Source organism: Nomascus leucogenys, chromosome 17 (assembly GCF_006542625.1).
Source record: "Nomascus leucogenys isolate Asia chromosome 17, Asia_NLE_v1, whole genome shotgun sequence".
NCBI lineage: Eukaryota > Metazoa > Chordata > Mammalia > Primates > Hylobatidae > Nomascus > Nomascus leucogenys.
The window spans coordinates 47,642,403-47,659,678 of NC_044397.1; positions in this window are offsets into that span (position 1 = coordinate 47,642,403).

Consider the following 17,276-nt stretch of genomic DNA (forward strand, 5'->3'; position numbering starts at 1 on the left):
TCTACACTCTCTCGTCACCGCACACAGGGAGAGACCCACCGACCCTGTGGGGCTGGACCCGACATCTGGCGCTCTGACATGGGGCTCTCCCTCGCTGTATGAAGTTGCACCCAGAGTGCGGGATCAGCGGAGGAGTTCAACCAGAGACTCCTGAGGATTGCGGTCAATAAATTTGGTGGTAAGCTACAGCACTCAGAGTATTCTGGGGACACCATGGGACAGGCCAGTACAAAGTACTCGGCTTATTTAAACTTTATAAAAACTCTTCTTAAAGAAGGAGGTGTTAAAGTTTCTACTGAAAAGTTAATTGAACTATTTGAGGTTGTAGATCTTCTTTTCCTTGGTTTCCGACTGAGGGAACTTTAGAACTTAAAGATTGGGATGAGATTGGCAAACAATTCAAAATTGCTCATAAAGGGGGACATTTTATCCCACCCACCATTTGGTCAATCTGGGCTTCGGTTCACTCTGTCTTAGACTCCTTACAGACTCAGGAGGACAACATGGAGACTGATTCCTCTTACCTCTCCTCTGAGGAGGTCGGGGAAGTTCTCAGTTCTCTTTCCCCTGAGGATACTGCACAAATTGAGAGCATAATTTCACAGGAGGACTTTCTTTCTGACATGCCTGTGCCGCCGCCATCCGCACCAGAGGCTACCGCACCCCCGTTGTCGCTTTACGATGATCTTTTAACTGACCTAAATGCACTCATTTCCCCCAACCAGCAAAACTCAGCTGAAACATATCAACAGCCATTGCGGCCAGACCCTCCTGTCTCTCCTCCCTCTTTTAACTCTGCCTGTGCAAATAGCAGATAAGATCAGGCAGCCTGAAAACGAGTCTATAAATTATGTTCCTATGCAGCCCGGTACAGAGGCTCCGCTATCTGAACAGCCCAGAAAAGAGGCTCCCAATTCTTGGCCCGGTAATGAGGCCCTCAATCCTATGTCTCCTAATCGGACTCAGAGTCACAGGCTCCCTGGAAGCCTGGCTCCTTTCCTGCAAATCGGACTCAGCTACAGTCACAGGCTCTCTTGAAGCCTGGATCCTTTTCTAAAAATCGGACTCAGTTACAGTCACAGGCTCCCTTGAAGCCTGGTTCCTTTCCTGAAAATCGGACTCAGAGTCACAGGCTCCCTTGAAGCCTGGATCTTTTCCTGAAAATCGGATTCAGTTAGAGTCACAGGCTCCCTTGAAGCCTGGATCCTTTCCTGAAAATCGGACTCAGTTAGAGTCACAGGCTCCCTTGAAGCCTGGATCCTTTCCTGAAAATCGGACTCAGTTAGAGTCACAGGCTCCCTTGAAGCCTGGATCCTTTCCTGAAAATCGGACTCAGTTACAGTCACAGGCTCCCTTGAAGCCTGGTCCACTTCCTACAAATCGGACTCGGATAGAGTCACAGGCCCCTGTGAAGCCTGGTCTGCACTTGCCGTGGCAGCCTGGTTTTCAGGCCCATGAAAGACCTGCTCAGCAGGTAATCTGATCTCAATCTGGCTCTAAGTTTCTCAACTCTTCTTCTATTCAAAATTCTACACCTTTTTCTGCTCCTGGTCTGGTCGCAACTGCTGTTGCTAATACTACCATTGCTGCTCATAAGCAACAAATTACATACATCCCTGAAAATGACACTCCGCTTATGAGGGCTATAATTCAGGCAAGGGAATATGGGGATCCCAAAGCCTGGCAATTTCCTGTAATTTTACAACCTCCAGTACCTGCCACCCCAACAGTGCAAAACCACCCGCAGCCTGTTGTTGATCCTGCCCAGCAGGTGGCTGACCCCGCAGCTCAACAAGATCAAGAGGCTGATAATCAAGCCCCTCAGCCCGAAAATCAGGCTGCTCAGGGAAATAATCAGGCTCCGCAATTGCCTGCTCCTGGGGCACAGCCGATACCTGGCATTCCCGCTGTTCAGGCAGTAGTTCAGCCTGACCCCATACGTCCAGGCCAGGTCCAGCTATGCCCTGCTACTTGGGAAAGTTTTTCTTTTAAATTCCTTAAAGATTTTAAGGAATCTGTGAAACAATATGGCACCAACTCTCCTTTTGTCCATTCCACATTAAAAGCCTTAGCAGAAGATAAAAGTTTGGTACCCTGTGATTGGGAACTTTTAGCAAAGTCAGTCTTATCTAAATCTCAGTATTTACAATTCAGGACTTGGTGGGTTGATGCTGTCCAAGAACGCATTCGTCTTAGTCAGGGCTCTAATCCTCCTGTTAACGTTACGACTGACCAGTTACTGGGAATGGGTCAATGGGCTGCAATCCGACACCAAACTATACTAAATGATGAGGTTATTGAACAACTGCGAAAATGTTGCTTAGATGCTTGGGACAAAGTTCAAGATGATGGTAAAGTATGCCCATCTTTCACAGCCGTCAGCCAGGGACAACATGAGCCCTACCCAGACTTTATTGTTCGTCTTCAAGACGCAGCAGAAAAGGCTATTCCTGATAGCCACGGCCAAAGACTTGCTGTAGAACTTATGGCTTATGAACAAGCAAATCCAGATTGTCAGGCGGCTATTCGCCCCGTCAAAGACAAAATTCCACCGGGTGGTAATGTACTCACCTCCTACATTAAAGCCTGTGAAGGGGTGGGAGGAATTCTGCATACAGCAATGATTATGGCACAAGCTATGGCCTCTATTTGAATGCCTGGACAATTCTGTGGCCAATGCTTCATATGTAGCCAGAAGGGACATGCAAAAAGAAATTGCCCTCAGCGTGCAAGTCGCCGTCCTTTACATCACCAACAACAAAAAACTTTTCAGCAACAGGACACCCCACCTTCTACTGTATGCCCACGATGCCAAAAGGGCTTTCACTGGGCATCTCAATGCCATTCCGAATTTGATATTAATGGGAATCCTTTACGACCTTCTAAAAATCGGGGAAACGGGATGAGGGGCTGGCCCCAGGCCCCTTTAAACAATGGGGCATTCCTCAACTCTCAGCCCCGGGCATCCAGCCAGACGGGAGCCTTCCCAGTTCAATCCATTCAACCTCCACCCCAATTCCCACTTCAGCAATTTGTCCCACAGGATCTAATGGCTCAGCCCCAGCACGAATCTCAGTACAACGCTTGTCCCCCACCACCACAGGCTCAGCAGCAGTAGATCTCTGTTGTACCAGAGATTTTTCTTTGTTGCCTGGAGAGCCACCTATTGCTATTCCTACAGGTGTTTTTTGTCCCTTGCCGACTGGCAGTGTAGGTTTGCTACTAGAATGTTCAAGTTTAAATTTAAAAGGTGTTCAAGTACATACTAGTGTAGTTGATTCTGACTATTCCGGTGAAATTCATATTGTATTAGCTCTGCGGTCCCTTGGAATGGACCAGGGGACCGCATTGCTCAACTCCTGATACTTCCTTACATTCCTTTGGGATCCAGTTCTAGTACAAGAAAAGGAGGTTTTGGTAGCACAGATTATCAAGGTAAAGCGGCCTACTGGGCCAGCAAAATTTCTGACACTCGTCCTGTGTGCTCCGTGCATATTCAGGGGAAAAAGTTTGAGGGAATGATTGATACGGGCGCTGATGTTTCTATTATAGCTTTACATCAATGGACCTGACACCGGCCAAAGGAGCATGCCTCCACAGCATTAGTGGGTGTCAGTCAGGCTTCAGAGGTATATGAAAGCTCTAAAATTTTACATTGCGCAGGCCCTGAAGGACAGACTGGAACTATTCGCCCCCTTATTACACCCATTCCTGTTAATCTGTGGGGAAGAGATCTTTTATATCAATGGGGGGCTCAGATTACTTTTCCTAAAGGCAATTACAGCCAGCAGAGTAAAGATATGATGACTAAAATGGGATTTGTTCAAGGTATGGGTTTAGGAAAATCAGCACAAGGCATCACCGAAACTATCATACATACTCCTAAAGCAGACTCTACAGGACTTGGTTATTCTTTTTAGAAGCGGTCACTATCAAGCCTCCAGACCCCATCCCTTTGACGTGGAAAACTCAAAAACCTGTCTGGGTAGATCAGTGGTCGCTTCCAAAAAATAAGCTGGAGGCACTTCATATTTTGGTTCTTGAACAATTAAAATTGGGAGACATTGAACCTTCTTTTTCTCCTTGGAATTCACCTGTTTTTGTTATCCAAAAGAAATCTGGTAAGTGGAGAATGCTTACTGATCTTAGGGCAGTAAATGCTGTCCTTCAGCCTATGGGGACATTACAACCTGGTTTGCCCTCCCCCACTATGATTCCTGAGTATTGGCCACTTATCATCATTGACCTTAAAGATTGCTTCTTTACCGTTCCTCTGGCCCCTCAGGATTTTGAAAAATTTGCTTTCACTGTTCCAACCCTTAATAATATCGCTCCTGCAGCACGTTACCATTGGAAGGTCCTACCTCAAGGTATGCTAAATAGCCCTACTATTTGTTAATATTATTTAGGATACATATTAAAGCCAGTTAGAGATAAATTTCCCCAATGTTATATTATTCATTACACTGATGATATTCTTTGTGCAGCACCTTCACGCTCTGTATTGATATCTTGTTTTTCTGCATTACAACAAGCAATCATAGCAGCTGGCTTGGTTATCGCCCCAAGTCCCCCAAAATTCAGACTTCATCCCTCTATCACTATTTAGGAATGCAGCTAGAGGACAAGGTCATTAAGCCTCAAAAAGTTCAACTCAGACGAGACTCCTTAAAAACTCTAAATGATTTCCAAAAATTACTTGGAGATATTAATTGGATTCGTCCCTCCTTAGGCATTCCTACTTATGCTCTGTCTAATCTTTTTGCAACATTACAGGGCAATCCTGATTTATGCAGTAAAAGGTCTTTGACTCCTGAGGCAGATTCTGAATTACGACTTATAGAAAAATGCATTCAACAGTCTCAGGTTACCAGAGTGAATCCACATTTACCTTGTGAAATACTAATTTTTCCCACTGAACATTCTCCAACAGGACTCATTATTCAGGCACATAATTTAATTGAATGGTGCTTTCTTCCACACAACTCTTTACGGACACTCACTATTTATCTAGATCAAATTTCTACCTTAATTGGTCAGGCTCGTTCTCGTCTCCTTCGTCTTTCGGGAACAGAGCCCCAAAAAATCATTGTTCCCCTTACCCGATTATAAGTTCAACAGGCTTTTGCTACTTGCAACTCTTGGCAAGTGCATTTGGCAGGTTTCCCGGGTATAATTGATAATCACTATCCTAACGTAAAATTATTTCAGTTCCTTAAACTCACTTCTTGGATTTTACCTAACATTACTAGAAACACCACATTACCTGAAGCTGTCACTGTTTTCATTGATGCTTCCTCTAATGGCCGAGCAGCATATACAGGACCAAGAGAACGTGTTCTTAACACAGGAGCTATTTCAGCACAAGCTGAACTGCTTGCTGTTATGGCTGTCCTTGAAGATTTTCCTGAACCAGTTAATATCGTGTCTAACTCAGCATATGTAGTACATGTTGCTCGCAACATTAAAACTGCCTTAATCAAATTTTTGCCTGATGATAACCTATTTTTTCTTTTTCAAAAATTTCAGTCTTAGCTCAGAGCAAGGTCTTCTCCTTTCTACATTAGTGACATTCGGGCCCACACACCTCTCCCCGGACCACTCTCGGCAGCAAATTAGTTACTCCCATTTTTACAGATGCAGAAAACTTTCATGCTTTACCCCATGTCAATGCTGCGGGACTCCGAAAAAAGTTCCCCCTTACATGGAAACAAGCTAAAACCATTGTACGTCACTGTCCTACTTGTCAAGTGTTAATTTTACAGCCACTGTCTTCAGGAGTTAACCCTAGAGGACTTTCACAGAACGCTCTCTGGCAAATGGATGTGACTCATTATCCTCCTTTTGGCAAGCTTTCTTTTATACATGTAACTATTGATACCTTTTCTCATTTTATTTGGGCCACTTGTCAAACAGGAGAAAGCACAGCTCATGTTAAACGACATATGCTTTCCTGTTTCTCGGTTATGGGCTGTCCTGAGAAACTAAAAACTGATAACGGCCCTGGCTACACTAGTGCTGCTTTCAAACAGTTTACTCAGACCTGGGCAATTACTCACACAACTGGCATCCCCTATAATTCTCAAGGACAGGCTTTAGTTGAAGGAGCCAAAAAAACACCCAAAGACCAACTTCAAAAACAAGCAACTAAATCAAAGGGAGATGCTGTTACTCCTCATGCCCAATTAAATCTGGCTCTTTTCACACTAAATTTCTTAAACTTAACAAGAAATCAACCTTTCCCAGCCACAGAACAACATTTCACTGGAAATAAATTTGATCCACAAAAAGGAATGCGGGTATGGTGGAAGGACATAAAAACTAACACACAGGAATTAGGCACAGTCATAACTGGGGGTAGGGGTTTTGCTTGTGTTTCCCCAGGAAAAGGACTACAGCCCATGTGGGTTCCCTCCCGACAATTAAAATTGCACCATAACTCCAAAGATGAAACGCTCCCAGAAACAAAAGGCAAAGACCCATCGGAAACATCCATCGGAAACAACAGAGCAACTTTCACCGCCTGACACATACACTTCATGACCTCCACATTGAGACAAAATCTCACCGTGTGACCTACAACACCTCTCGTTCAACTCCACCAACTTGGGGTCAAATAAAGGTTTTATCTTATCAAACAGAAAATTTCTTAACAAAAAAAGGAATCCCAAAAACGACCGGTAATATAATTCTGGCTGCATTTATGGTAGTCAGTGCAACAGTAAGTATACCACCGGTTGGGGCCATTCAGAATTATACTTATTGGGCATATGTTCTTTTCCCCCTCTAATTCGGTCTGTCTCCTGGATGGACTCCCCAGTAGAAGTTTACACTAATAATAGTGCATTCATGCCGGTTCCAAATTATGATCGGTTTCCAGCTCAACCGGAAAAGAAGGTATGCACCTAAATCTGTCAATTGGCTATAAATATCCACCACTAGGAATTGGGAAGATGCCTGGCTGTTTAGCTTATTCTTACCAGAATTGGATGTGGACTGTACCGTCCTTTACAAATGATTCTTATCAATTGCATAATGTGTTCAGTACTACCTCTTTTCAACTTTTCACTGTCAAACGTAATCCACATGAGGGATGGAGAATTCCTCTCACTACCAAAGCTAATAAAACAAAAGGACTGCCAGACTGTCCAAAGAAACCTACAAAGGGGCCTTTTAAAGTGACTTCAATTTTATGGGATGACTGTGATGCTCCTAAGGCCATTGTACTTCAAACTCTAGCCACGGGTATTGTTATTGATTGGGCTCCAAAAGAATATTTTTTATTTTAATTTTTTTTTTGCACACAAAACAATAAACATTTTCTAAAAGTACATACAAACAAAAAGATGTATATCAAACATATTGGGAAGGTTGCCCATGGGAAGACGGGGAATAGAAATGGGGGGTGGGAATTAAAGAAAAAAAATGAGAGAGGGACTTTGTATGGATCAATGATAATAACTCAATCCTCTATTTGACAAAGAAGAAGGAGAAGGAAGAGGAAGAAAAAGAAAGTGGGATAAAGGATCAGAAAGGGAGGAAAATAGAAAAAAATTAGAGTACGACTCCAGGGTAGACCTGTTTTGTTGTCGCTTGGTTGGTTGGTTGGTCAGTTATATTTTTCACATGTTTCGCCATGTTGGCCAGGCAGGTCTTGAACTCCTAGCCTCAAGTGATCAACCCGCCTCGGCCTCCCAGAGCGCTGGGACTACAGGCATGAGCCACCACGACCAGCCTCCACATTGCTTCTGGCCTCTGTGGTAGACCTCCCAGATGAGGCGGCCGGGCAGAGGTGCTCCCCACATCTCAGACAGGGTGGCCAGGCAGAGGCGCTCCTCACATCCCAGAAGGGGCGGCCGGGCAGAGGCGCTCCTCACTTCTTCCCAGACGGGGCGGCCAGGCAGAGGGGCTCCTCACTTCCCAGAAGGGGTGGCCGGGCAGAGGCACTCCTCACATCCCAGATGATGGATGGCCAGGCAGAGGTGCTCCTCACTTCCCAGAGGGGGCGGCTGCACAGAGGCGCTCCTCACATCCCAGAAGGGGCGGCCGGGCAGAGGCGCTCCTCACATCCCAGATGGGGCGGCCGGGCAGAGGCGCTCCTCACTTCTTCCCAGACGGGGCAGCCGGGCAGAGGCGCTCCTCACTTCCCAGAAGGGGCGGCCGGGGAGAGGTGCTCCTCACTTCCCAGACGGGGCGGCAGGGCAGAGGCGCTCCTCACTTCTTCCCAGACGGGGCAGCCGGGCAGAGACACTCCTCACTTCCTAGATGGGATGGTGGCCGGGCAGATGGGCTCCTCACTTCCCAGACGGGGCGGCCGCTCAGTCCTCACCTCCCAGACGGGGCGGCCGGGCAGAGGCGCTCCTCACCTCCCAGATGGGGCGGCCTGGCAGAGGTGCTCCTCACCTCCCAGACGGGGCGGCCAGGCAGAGGCGCTCCTCACTTCCCAGATGGGGCGGCTGGGCAGAGGCGCTCCTCACTTCTTCCCAGATGGGGCGGCCGGGCAGAGACGCTCCTCACTTCCCAGACAGGGTGTCGGCCGGGCAGAGGCGCTCCTCACTTCCCAGACGATGGGCGGCCAGGCAGAGAAGTTCCTCACTTCCTAGATGGGGTGGCGGCTGGGCAGAGGCGCTCCTCACCTCCCAGACGGGGCGGCCAGGCAGAGGAGCTCCTCATAACCCAGACGATGGGTGGCCAGGCAGAGACGCTCCCCACCTCCCAGACGGGGCGGTGGCCGGGCAGAGGCTGCAATCCCAGCACCCTGGGAGGGCAAGGCAGGCGGCTGGGAGGCGGAGGCTGCAGCGAGCCAAGACCACGCCATCGCACTCCAGCCCAGGCAACACCGAGCACCAAGTGAGCGAGCCTCCGTCTGCAGTCCCAGCACCTCGGGAGGCCGAGGCGGGCAGACCATTGGAGGTCAGGAGCTGGAGACAAGCCTGGCTGACATGGCGAAACCACGCCTCCAGCCAAAGGAGAAAAACCAGGGAGGGGTGGTGGCGTGCATCGGCAATCCCAGGCAGCCTGCAGGCCAGGGCAGGAGAATCACGGGAGCCGGACGCAGGGAGTCTGCAGCGAGCCGAGTGTACTCCAGCCTGGGCCACACAGGGAAGAAAAGAAAGAAGAAAAGAAGAAAGCAAGGACGAAGGAAGGAAGGCCAAAAGGATATTATTATTGGCAAGATTGCTCCGGCAAAACTACCTTATGCTCGGAGTTTATTTATTCCTTAGATTATATACAGCATGGATGGCAGTCTTACATACTGAGACAATGGGTGTCTCCTTATCCATTTAAATGGAAGGACACAGGCATTGCTCCTCCTAGACCAAAAGTGATTGATCCCTTTGTCACCCCAGAACATCCTGAACTATGGAAATTAGCTGCAGCCTTGACAGGAATAAGGATATGGAATGCTACCTACCAACTCCTTCGTACTAATACCAAAACACCCACATTCAACATCACCCTCATTTCTGAACGGGTGATACCCATCAGGAGCTGTGTCAAACCCCCCTTACATGTTGTTGGTTGGAAATATAATTATTATTCCTAATGCACAAACTATAGAATGTGATAACTGTAAGCTGTTCACTTGCATTGATGCAACTTTTAATCCCACTATAAGTATTCTCTTAGTAAGGGCCAGGGAGGTGGTATGGGTTTCTTTACATTGTCCATGGGAATCTTCCCCCTCTATTCACATAGTCAATGAAGTTCTTAAAGGTATCCTCAAAAGAACAAAGAGATTTATTTTTACTCTTATTGCAGTCCTTGCAGGACTAATTCGGGTCACTGCAACAGAAGCAACTGCTGGAGTTGCCATTCACAATTCTGTTCAAACCACTCACTATGTTGAAGCATGGCAAAAAAACTCCTCCAGACTTTGGAATTCTCAGGCTCAAATTAGTCAAAAATTAGCTAATCAAATTAATGATCTCCGCCAAAGTGTAACCTGGCTGGGAGATAGAGTTATGAACTTGGAACATCGCATGCAATTACAGTGTGATTGGAATACTTCTGATTACTGCATAACGCCTTATGCTTATAATCAAGATCAACATAGCTGGGAAAAGGTCTCAAGACATTTAAAAGCCTGGGATGATAACTTAACCTTGGATATTTCACAACTTAAAGAGCAAATTTTTGAGGCTTCACAAGCCCATTTATCCACTGTTCCTGACTCAGACATATTTGAAGGCATAACTAAACAACTATCTGATTTTAATCCCTTCAAATGGTTCAAACCCTTCGGAGGATTATTGTTGTTACTGGCATTATTAATGTTGGTATGCTTATGTAGTCTCCTTTTAGTCTGCAGATGCCTCCAAGGAGTCCGAAACCAAGTCCAAAGTCAACGACAAGCAATGATGGCGATGGCGATCCTAGTTAATAAAAAGGGGGGAGATGTGGTCGGCAAGCCACCCAGGCGCCGAGGCAAGAGACTGAGGACACGAGCTGTTCCAGCATAATACAATATAAAACAAGAATAGTCATACCAGATATAGATCTTAGATATGATTATATATGAATATCATTAATCATTAGTTGGTAGTAATTACTCTTTATCCCAATATTATAATAATCCCCGCTCTATAATCATAACCTAGGAAAAACCAGGCCATACAGGGATAGGAGCTGAGGGGACATAGTGAGGTGTGACCAGAAGACAAGAGTGTGAGCCTTCTGTTATGCCTGGACAGGGCCACCAGAGGGCTCCTTGGTCTAGCGGTGACGCCAGCATCTGGGAAGATGCCCGTTGCCAGGCGGACCATGGTCTAGCAGTAGCAAAAGGTGTCAAGGAACAACACCCACTACTTACCAGACCGGGAAAGGGAGTCTCCTTTTCCCTGGGGGAGTTTAGAGAAGACTCTGCTCCTCCATCTCTTGTGGAGGGCCTGACACCAGTCAGGCTTTCCCGCAGTTATCCGGAGGCCTAACCATCTCCCTGTGATGCTGTGCTTCAGTGGTCACGCTCCTAGTCCACCTTCATGTTCCATCCTGTACACCTGGCTCTGCCTTCTAGATAGCAGTAGTAAATTAGTGAAAGCACTAATAGTCTCTGATATGTAGAAACAATGGCGTAAGCTGTCTTTCTCTTTGTCTTCTCTCTCTCTCTCTGCCTCGGCTGCCAGGCAGGGAAGGGCCCCCTGTCCAGTGGACACGTGACCCACGTGACCTTACCTATCATTGGAGAAGACTCACATTCTTTACCCTGCCCCTTTTGCTTTGTATACAATAAATAACAGCGCAGCCAGACATTCGGGGCCACTACCGGTCTCCGCACATTGGTGGTAGTGGTCCCCCGGGCCCAGCTGCCTTTTCTTTTATCTCTTTGTCTTGTGTCTTTATTTCTACACTCTCTCATCGCCACACACAGGGAGAGACCCACTGACCCTGTGGGGCTGGACCCTACAATAATATTTATGTTAAAGAAGACATAATTTTATTTTTGTTTATTTTTTTTAGATGGAGTCTCACTCTGTCACTCAGGCTGGGGTGCAGTGGCACGATCTTGGCTCACTGCAACCTTCATCTCCTAGGTTCAAGTGATTCTCCTGCCTCAGCCACCCAAGTAGCTGGGATTACAGGTGCACACCACCATGCTTGGCTAATTTTTGTATTTTTAGTAGAGACGGGGTTTCACCATGTTGGCCAGGCTGGTCTCGAACTCCTGACCTCAGATGATCTGCCCAACTTGGCCTCCCAAAGTGCTGGGGTTACAGGTGTAAGCCACCATGCCTGGCTGACATAATTTTAAAATAAAGTTATTATAAATAACTAACAATTAAAATTTACTATATGCTGGGTAATTGTCCAAGTTCCTCTTTGACATTAGTTTCTTTATGAATTTCCTGAGGTGAGTAGACATAAAAAATATTCTACACTAGAGGGATTAAACATATGGAGTTTAAATTTCTAAGCTGAGTTTCTTCTAATATAAATTTTTTTAATAAAATTGATAATTATTCTCACATTTAGTAAGATGCTTTGTGCTATGATGAAAAGTCGAAGTCTGATTTTCTTTAAGATCACATATGAAAACTCTATTAAGTGGAAATTACAAAGATAAAAACATATGACATCTGTCCCTGGTGTTTCTGGAATTTCTGAGTGAAATCTCAATTTCTCCATTATTTCTCAAACGATTTTGACATAAGGCACAAACAGAACATTAACAATAACATACAGGTCTCAGAAAATTTGCACAGACTGCCACAGATCTCCAAAAGCAAGGAAGGGCAGTCAGATCATGCAGCCCTCCCAAAATAAGCAGAGGACTTTGGCTCAACTGTGTATGCACTGGAAAATCATTGGAGGGACAGGAGAAACCTTTAAGGATTTAAGAACACTATAAGCATAGGTAGAAAATTTTTCTCTGTGGCCACAAGAGAAATAAAGCTCAAATTATCAAGAACCAATTCCAGGACAAACACAGTGGCTCATATCTGTAACCAAAGCACTTTGTGAGGCCAAGGCAGAAGGATTGCTTGAGTTTGAGACCAGCCTAGGCAACATAGTGAGACCTCATTTCTACTTAAAAAATAAACAAAATTAACCAGGTGTGATGGTGCATGCCTGTAATCCCCGCTACTTGGCTGACTGAGGTGAGAGAATTGCTTGACACCAGGAGGTCAAGGCTGCAGTGAGCTGAGATTATGAGACTCCAGCTTGGGTGACAGGAGAAAGAGAATCAGTTCTATTGCAGCAGAGCTTCCCAAGCTACATTTAAAACTTTGGTTTTCCATTGACCTTTGGACCTCACACATGTGTTATCTGCTTATTCCTTCCCACCCATCAGGATTTATGGCAATTGTCTCCTCCCTTTTTACATTCCATGTATATTCCTGTTGCTGTACAAAGTAACCAGGTCTTGTTTAAAGACTGTCCATTACACCGATTCATATTTTCCACAATATTAACTGGACTGAGAAAAAAAAAAAAAAAACACAAAAAAACTTCCATTATCTCTCTCAGGAGAAAATTAGAATAATAGAAGATGTGTTTAAAGTTTTATCTTTCTCCAGGACTGACTGTAGGCTAGATTCCATCTCCCTTACATGGTGCATTATAAGAAATGATGAAGTAATGAAGAAAACAGTTTATTTCTGCTAAGAAGAAGGTTGATGTTGTTATATTACTAGCATCAACCTGGAATACCACGGGAAGTAAACAAAGAAAGCATAATATTACAGGATTTGAAAAAGAAATGAAAAAAAATCTCTTCAATTCAAAAAACACACACAGAAGTCCAGAGAAGATATATCTGAGGATATGTTTGTAAAGCACCCAGAATTGATAGCCTGGCTGACTGCTGTGAGTATTGCCCTATAATAAGCCAGTCTATAAATACTACATTAGACAGCTGTTTTATAAATAACCAAGTTTCATCAAGAGATCACAGTGCATACAGAGAAACCAAAAAACTTGTCCCCCTTAAAAGAAAAAAAAAGAATCTCTAGAAATTTACCTTTAAGAAATAAAGATCTTAGGCCGGGCGCAGTGGCTCATGCCTGTAATCCCAGCACTTTGGGAGGCTGAGGCAGGCGGATCACGAGGTCAGGAGTTGGAGACCAGCCTGACCAACATGGCAAAACCCCATCTCTACCAAAAATATAAAAATTAGCCAGGCGTGGTGGTGGGTGCCTGTAACCCCAACTACTCGGGAGGCTGAGGCAGGAGAATTGCTCGAACTCGGGTGGCAGAGGCTGCGGTGAGCTGAGATCGCGCCATTGCACTTCAGCCTGGGCAACAGGGAGAGATTGTGTCTCAAAAAAAAAAAAAAACAACAACAGCAACAACAAAAAACCCTAAGGTAATAATAAAGACTTTCCAAGATAAACAAAATCTGAGCGTGCTCCTCGCAACTAGTACAGTACTAGAAGACATGTTAAAGGGAGTCCAATATGTTGAAAAGTGAAATAATGCAGGACAGTGTCATAAAACCATAGGAAAATATAACACTCTTTTTTAAGGGAAATATTTAGACAGATAAAAAATTTGCTACTATTATAATAATGGTGCATAAAGCTTTTAAAATGTTATAGAATTTGAATAAAAAAAGCATAAATCTTTGTTGATAAGAAATAAAATATTTGTGACATTGATAATAAAATGGCAGATGTAAAGATGTATAGTTATGATTTAATTGAAGTAACTTTATTAGAATAAAATATAGTTATAAATTTAATGTTTTATATACTTTGCATTTCTTAAGATGATCATAAAAATCTTATAGAAAGTATATCGAAAGTATGAGAAAGGAATCAAAGCATGTCACTACAAAATTGCCAAAAAAATAAAGACACAGAGCAAATGAAGAAAAACATATCCACAGGAAACACAGAAAAGAAATACAAACCAAATGGTAATAGTAACTTTTCCATTAGAGATTATGTTATATATAAATGGACTAAAATCTTTAATGAAAAGAAATACAATAGCTAAAGGAATTAACAATAAACAAGATGTTACAATACGCTTTCCACAATAGGGTCACATTAGCTCTAGGGAGTTAAATAGGCCGAAAGTATCAGGATGGAAAAACATATTCCATGCAAATAATAACCACAATTTGGTATAAAGTAGTCTTAATTATACTAGACAAAATACACATTAAGTAAACAACTGTCACAGGAGACTAAGATTGTCATTTCATAATGGTAAAAAGGAAGAGAGACAGAGGTGGAGCAAGATGGCTGATTAGAACCCTCTAGCAATCATCCCATATAGGAACACCAAATTGAACAACTATTCACACAAGAAAGCACCTTCACAACAACCAAAAATTAGGTGAGTAATTACAGTACCCAGTTTTAACAAAATAGAGGTACTGAAGAGGGTAGGAAAGACAGTCTAGAATTTCCTACACCACTTATCCCTCATTTCCCAGCAGTAAATATGTGGCACAAAGAGAGAATTTGTGTGCTTAGGGGAAGGACAGCAAGGGATTGTTGAACTTTGCATTGAAACTCAGTGGTGCCCTGTCTTAGTAGGAAGTAATCCAAGGTAGAATTTGGCCATTGCCCATGGCGGGAGCACTTTGATCAGCCCTAGACAGAAGAAAATTATTTATCCCAGCACTTGGTACCTGAGTTGTGGCTAGCCCCTCAGGCTAAAGTGCTCTGGAATTTTAAGTAAATATAAAAGGCAGTCTAGGCGGGGCACGGTGGCTCACACCTGTAATCCCAGCAGTTTAGGAGGCCAAGGCGGGTGGATCATGAGGTCAGGAGTTCGAGACCAGCCTGACCAACATGGTGAAATCCCATCTCTACTAAAAATACAAAAATGAGCCGGATGTGGTGGCACGTGCCTGTAATCCCAGCTACTCAGGAGGTTGAGGCAGGAGAATTGCTTGAACCCGGGAGGCAGAGGTTGCAGTGAGCTGAGATCACGCCACTGCACTCCAGCCTGGGTGACAGAGTAAGACTCCGCCTCAAAACAAACAAACAAATAAACAAAACACAAAAAAAAACCCTGGCAGTCTAGAACACAATGATGGCAATCCCTGAGCAAGTTCTGATGTTTTGCTGGGCTCAGAAAAAGTGGACTTAAGTTCCTAGTACTTGGTACACCATGAAGGGTTTCCAGCATCTGTGTCCTCCCTCTGCCCACTTGCAATGCATTTCATCTGAAGATAGGCTCAGAATGGGACGGAAATTTCAATGTCTCAGTGTCTTGTCAGTTGTTTCCCCTGGCTGTGTCTAGTCAGTCATCTTGGCTCCTAATTGAAACTTAGTCTTTTAACAAAACAGACAGTATTAGTCCATTCCCACAATGTTATAAAAATACTAACCAAGACTGGGTAAACGAGGTTTAATTGACTTATGGTTCTGCATGGCTGGGGAGGTCTCAGGAAACATAATCATGGTGAAAGCAGAAGTAGGCATGTCTTACACAGCAGCAGGTGAGAGAGAGCATGGAAGAACAGGGAAAACTTCCTTATAAGACCATCAGGTCTCATGAGAACTCACTATCACAGGAACAGCATGGGGGAAACCACCCCTATAATCAAATCACTTCCCACAAGGTCTCTTTGTAAACACCTGGGGATTACAATTCAAGATGAGATATGAGTGGGGATGCAAAGCCTAACTATATCCTTCCACCTCTGGCCTCTCCCAAATCTCATGTCTTTTTGACATTTTAAAACAAATATGCCTTCACAACAGTTCCCCAAAGTCTTAATTTATTCCAGCATTAACCCAAAGGTCCAAGTCCAAAGTCTCATTCGAGAAAAGGAAAGTCTTTTCTGCCCAGCAGCCTGTAAAATTAAAAGCCAGTTAGTTACTTCCAAGATACAATGGAGGTACAGGCACTGGATAAATGCTCCCATTCCAAATGGGAGAAATTGGCTAAAACAAAGAGGCTACAGGCCACATGTAAGTCTGAAATCCAGTGGGGCAGTAATTAAATCTTAAAGCACTGAAATAATCTCCTTTGACTTCGTGTCTCACATCCAGGTCACGCTGATGAAAGAAGAGGTGGGCTCCCACAGCCTTGGGGAGCTTCACTCCTGTGGTTTCGCAGGGTACAGCCCTTGCCCCCTGGCTACTTTCACAGGCTGGCATTAAGTGTCTTTGGCTTTTTGAGGTGCATGGTGCAAGCTGTTGGTGGAACTAGCATGCTAGGGTCTGGAGGAGGGTGGCCCTCTTTTCACAGCTCCACTAGGCAGCACCCCAGTGCTGACTCTGTATGAGGGCTCCAACCCCAAACTTCCCTTCCACACTGCCCTAGCAGAGGTTTGCTATGAGGGGTCCACCTCTGCAGTGAACTTCTGCCTAGACAGCTAGGCATTTCCGCCATCTTGGCTCACTGAAATCTCCACCTCCTGGGTTCAAGCAATTCTCCTGCCTCAGCCTCCTGAGTAGCTGGGACTACAAGCGCCCACCACCAAGCTTAGCTAATTTTTGTTTTTCTTTTTTTTTTTTTTTGAGACGGAGTCTTGCACTGCTGCCCAGGCTGGATGGTGCAGTGGCACAATCTCAGCTCACTCACTGCAAGCTCTGCCTCCCGGGTTCACGCCATTCTCCTGCCTCAGCCCCCTGAGTAGCTGGGACTACAGGCGCTCGCCACCACACCCAGCTAATTTTTTTTGTATTTTTAATAGAGATGGGGTTTCACAGTGTTAGCCAGGATAATCTCGATCTCCTGACCTTTTGATCTGCCCGCCTTGGCCTCCCAAAGTGCTGGGATTACAGGTGTGAGCCATCGTGCCCAGGCCAATTTTTGTATTGTTAGTGGAGATGGAGTTTCGCCAAGTTGGCCAGGCTGGTCTCGAACTC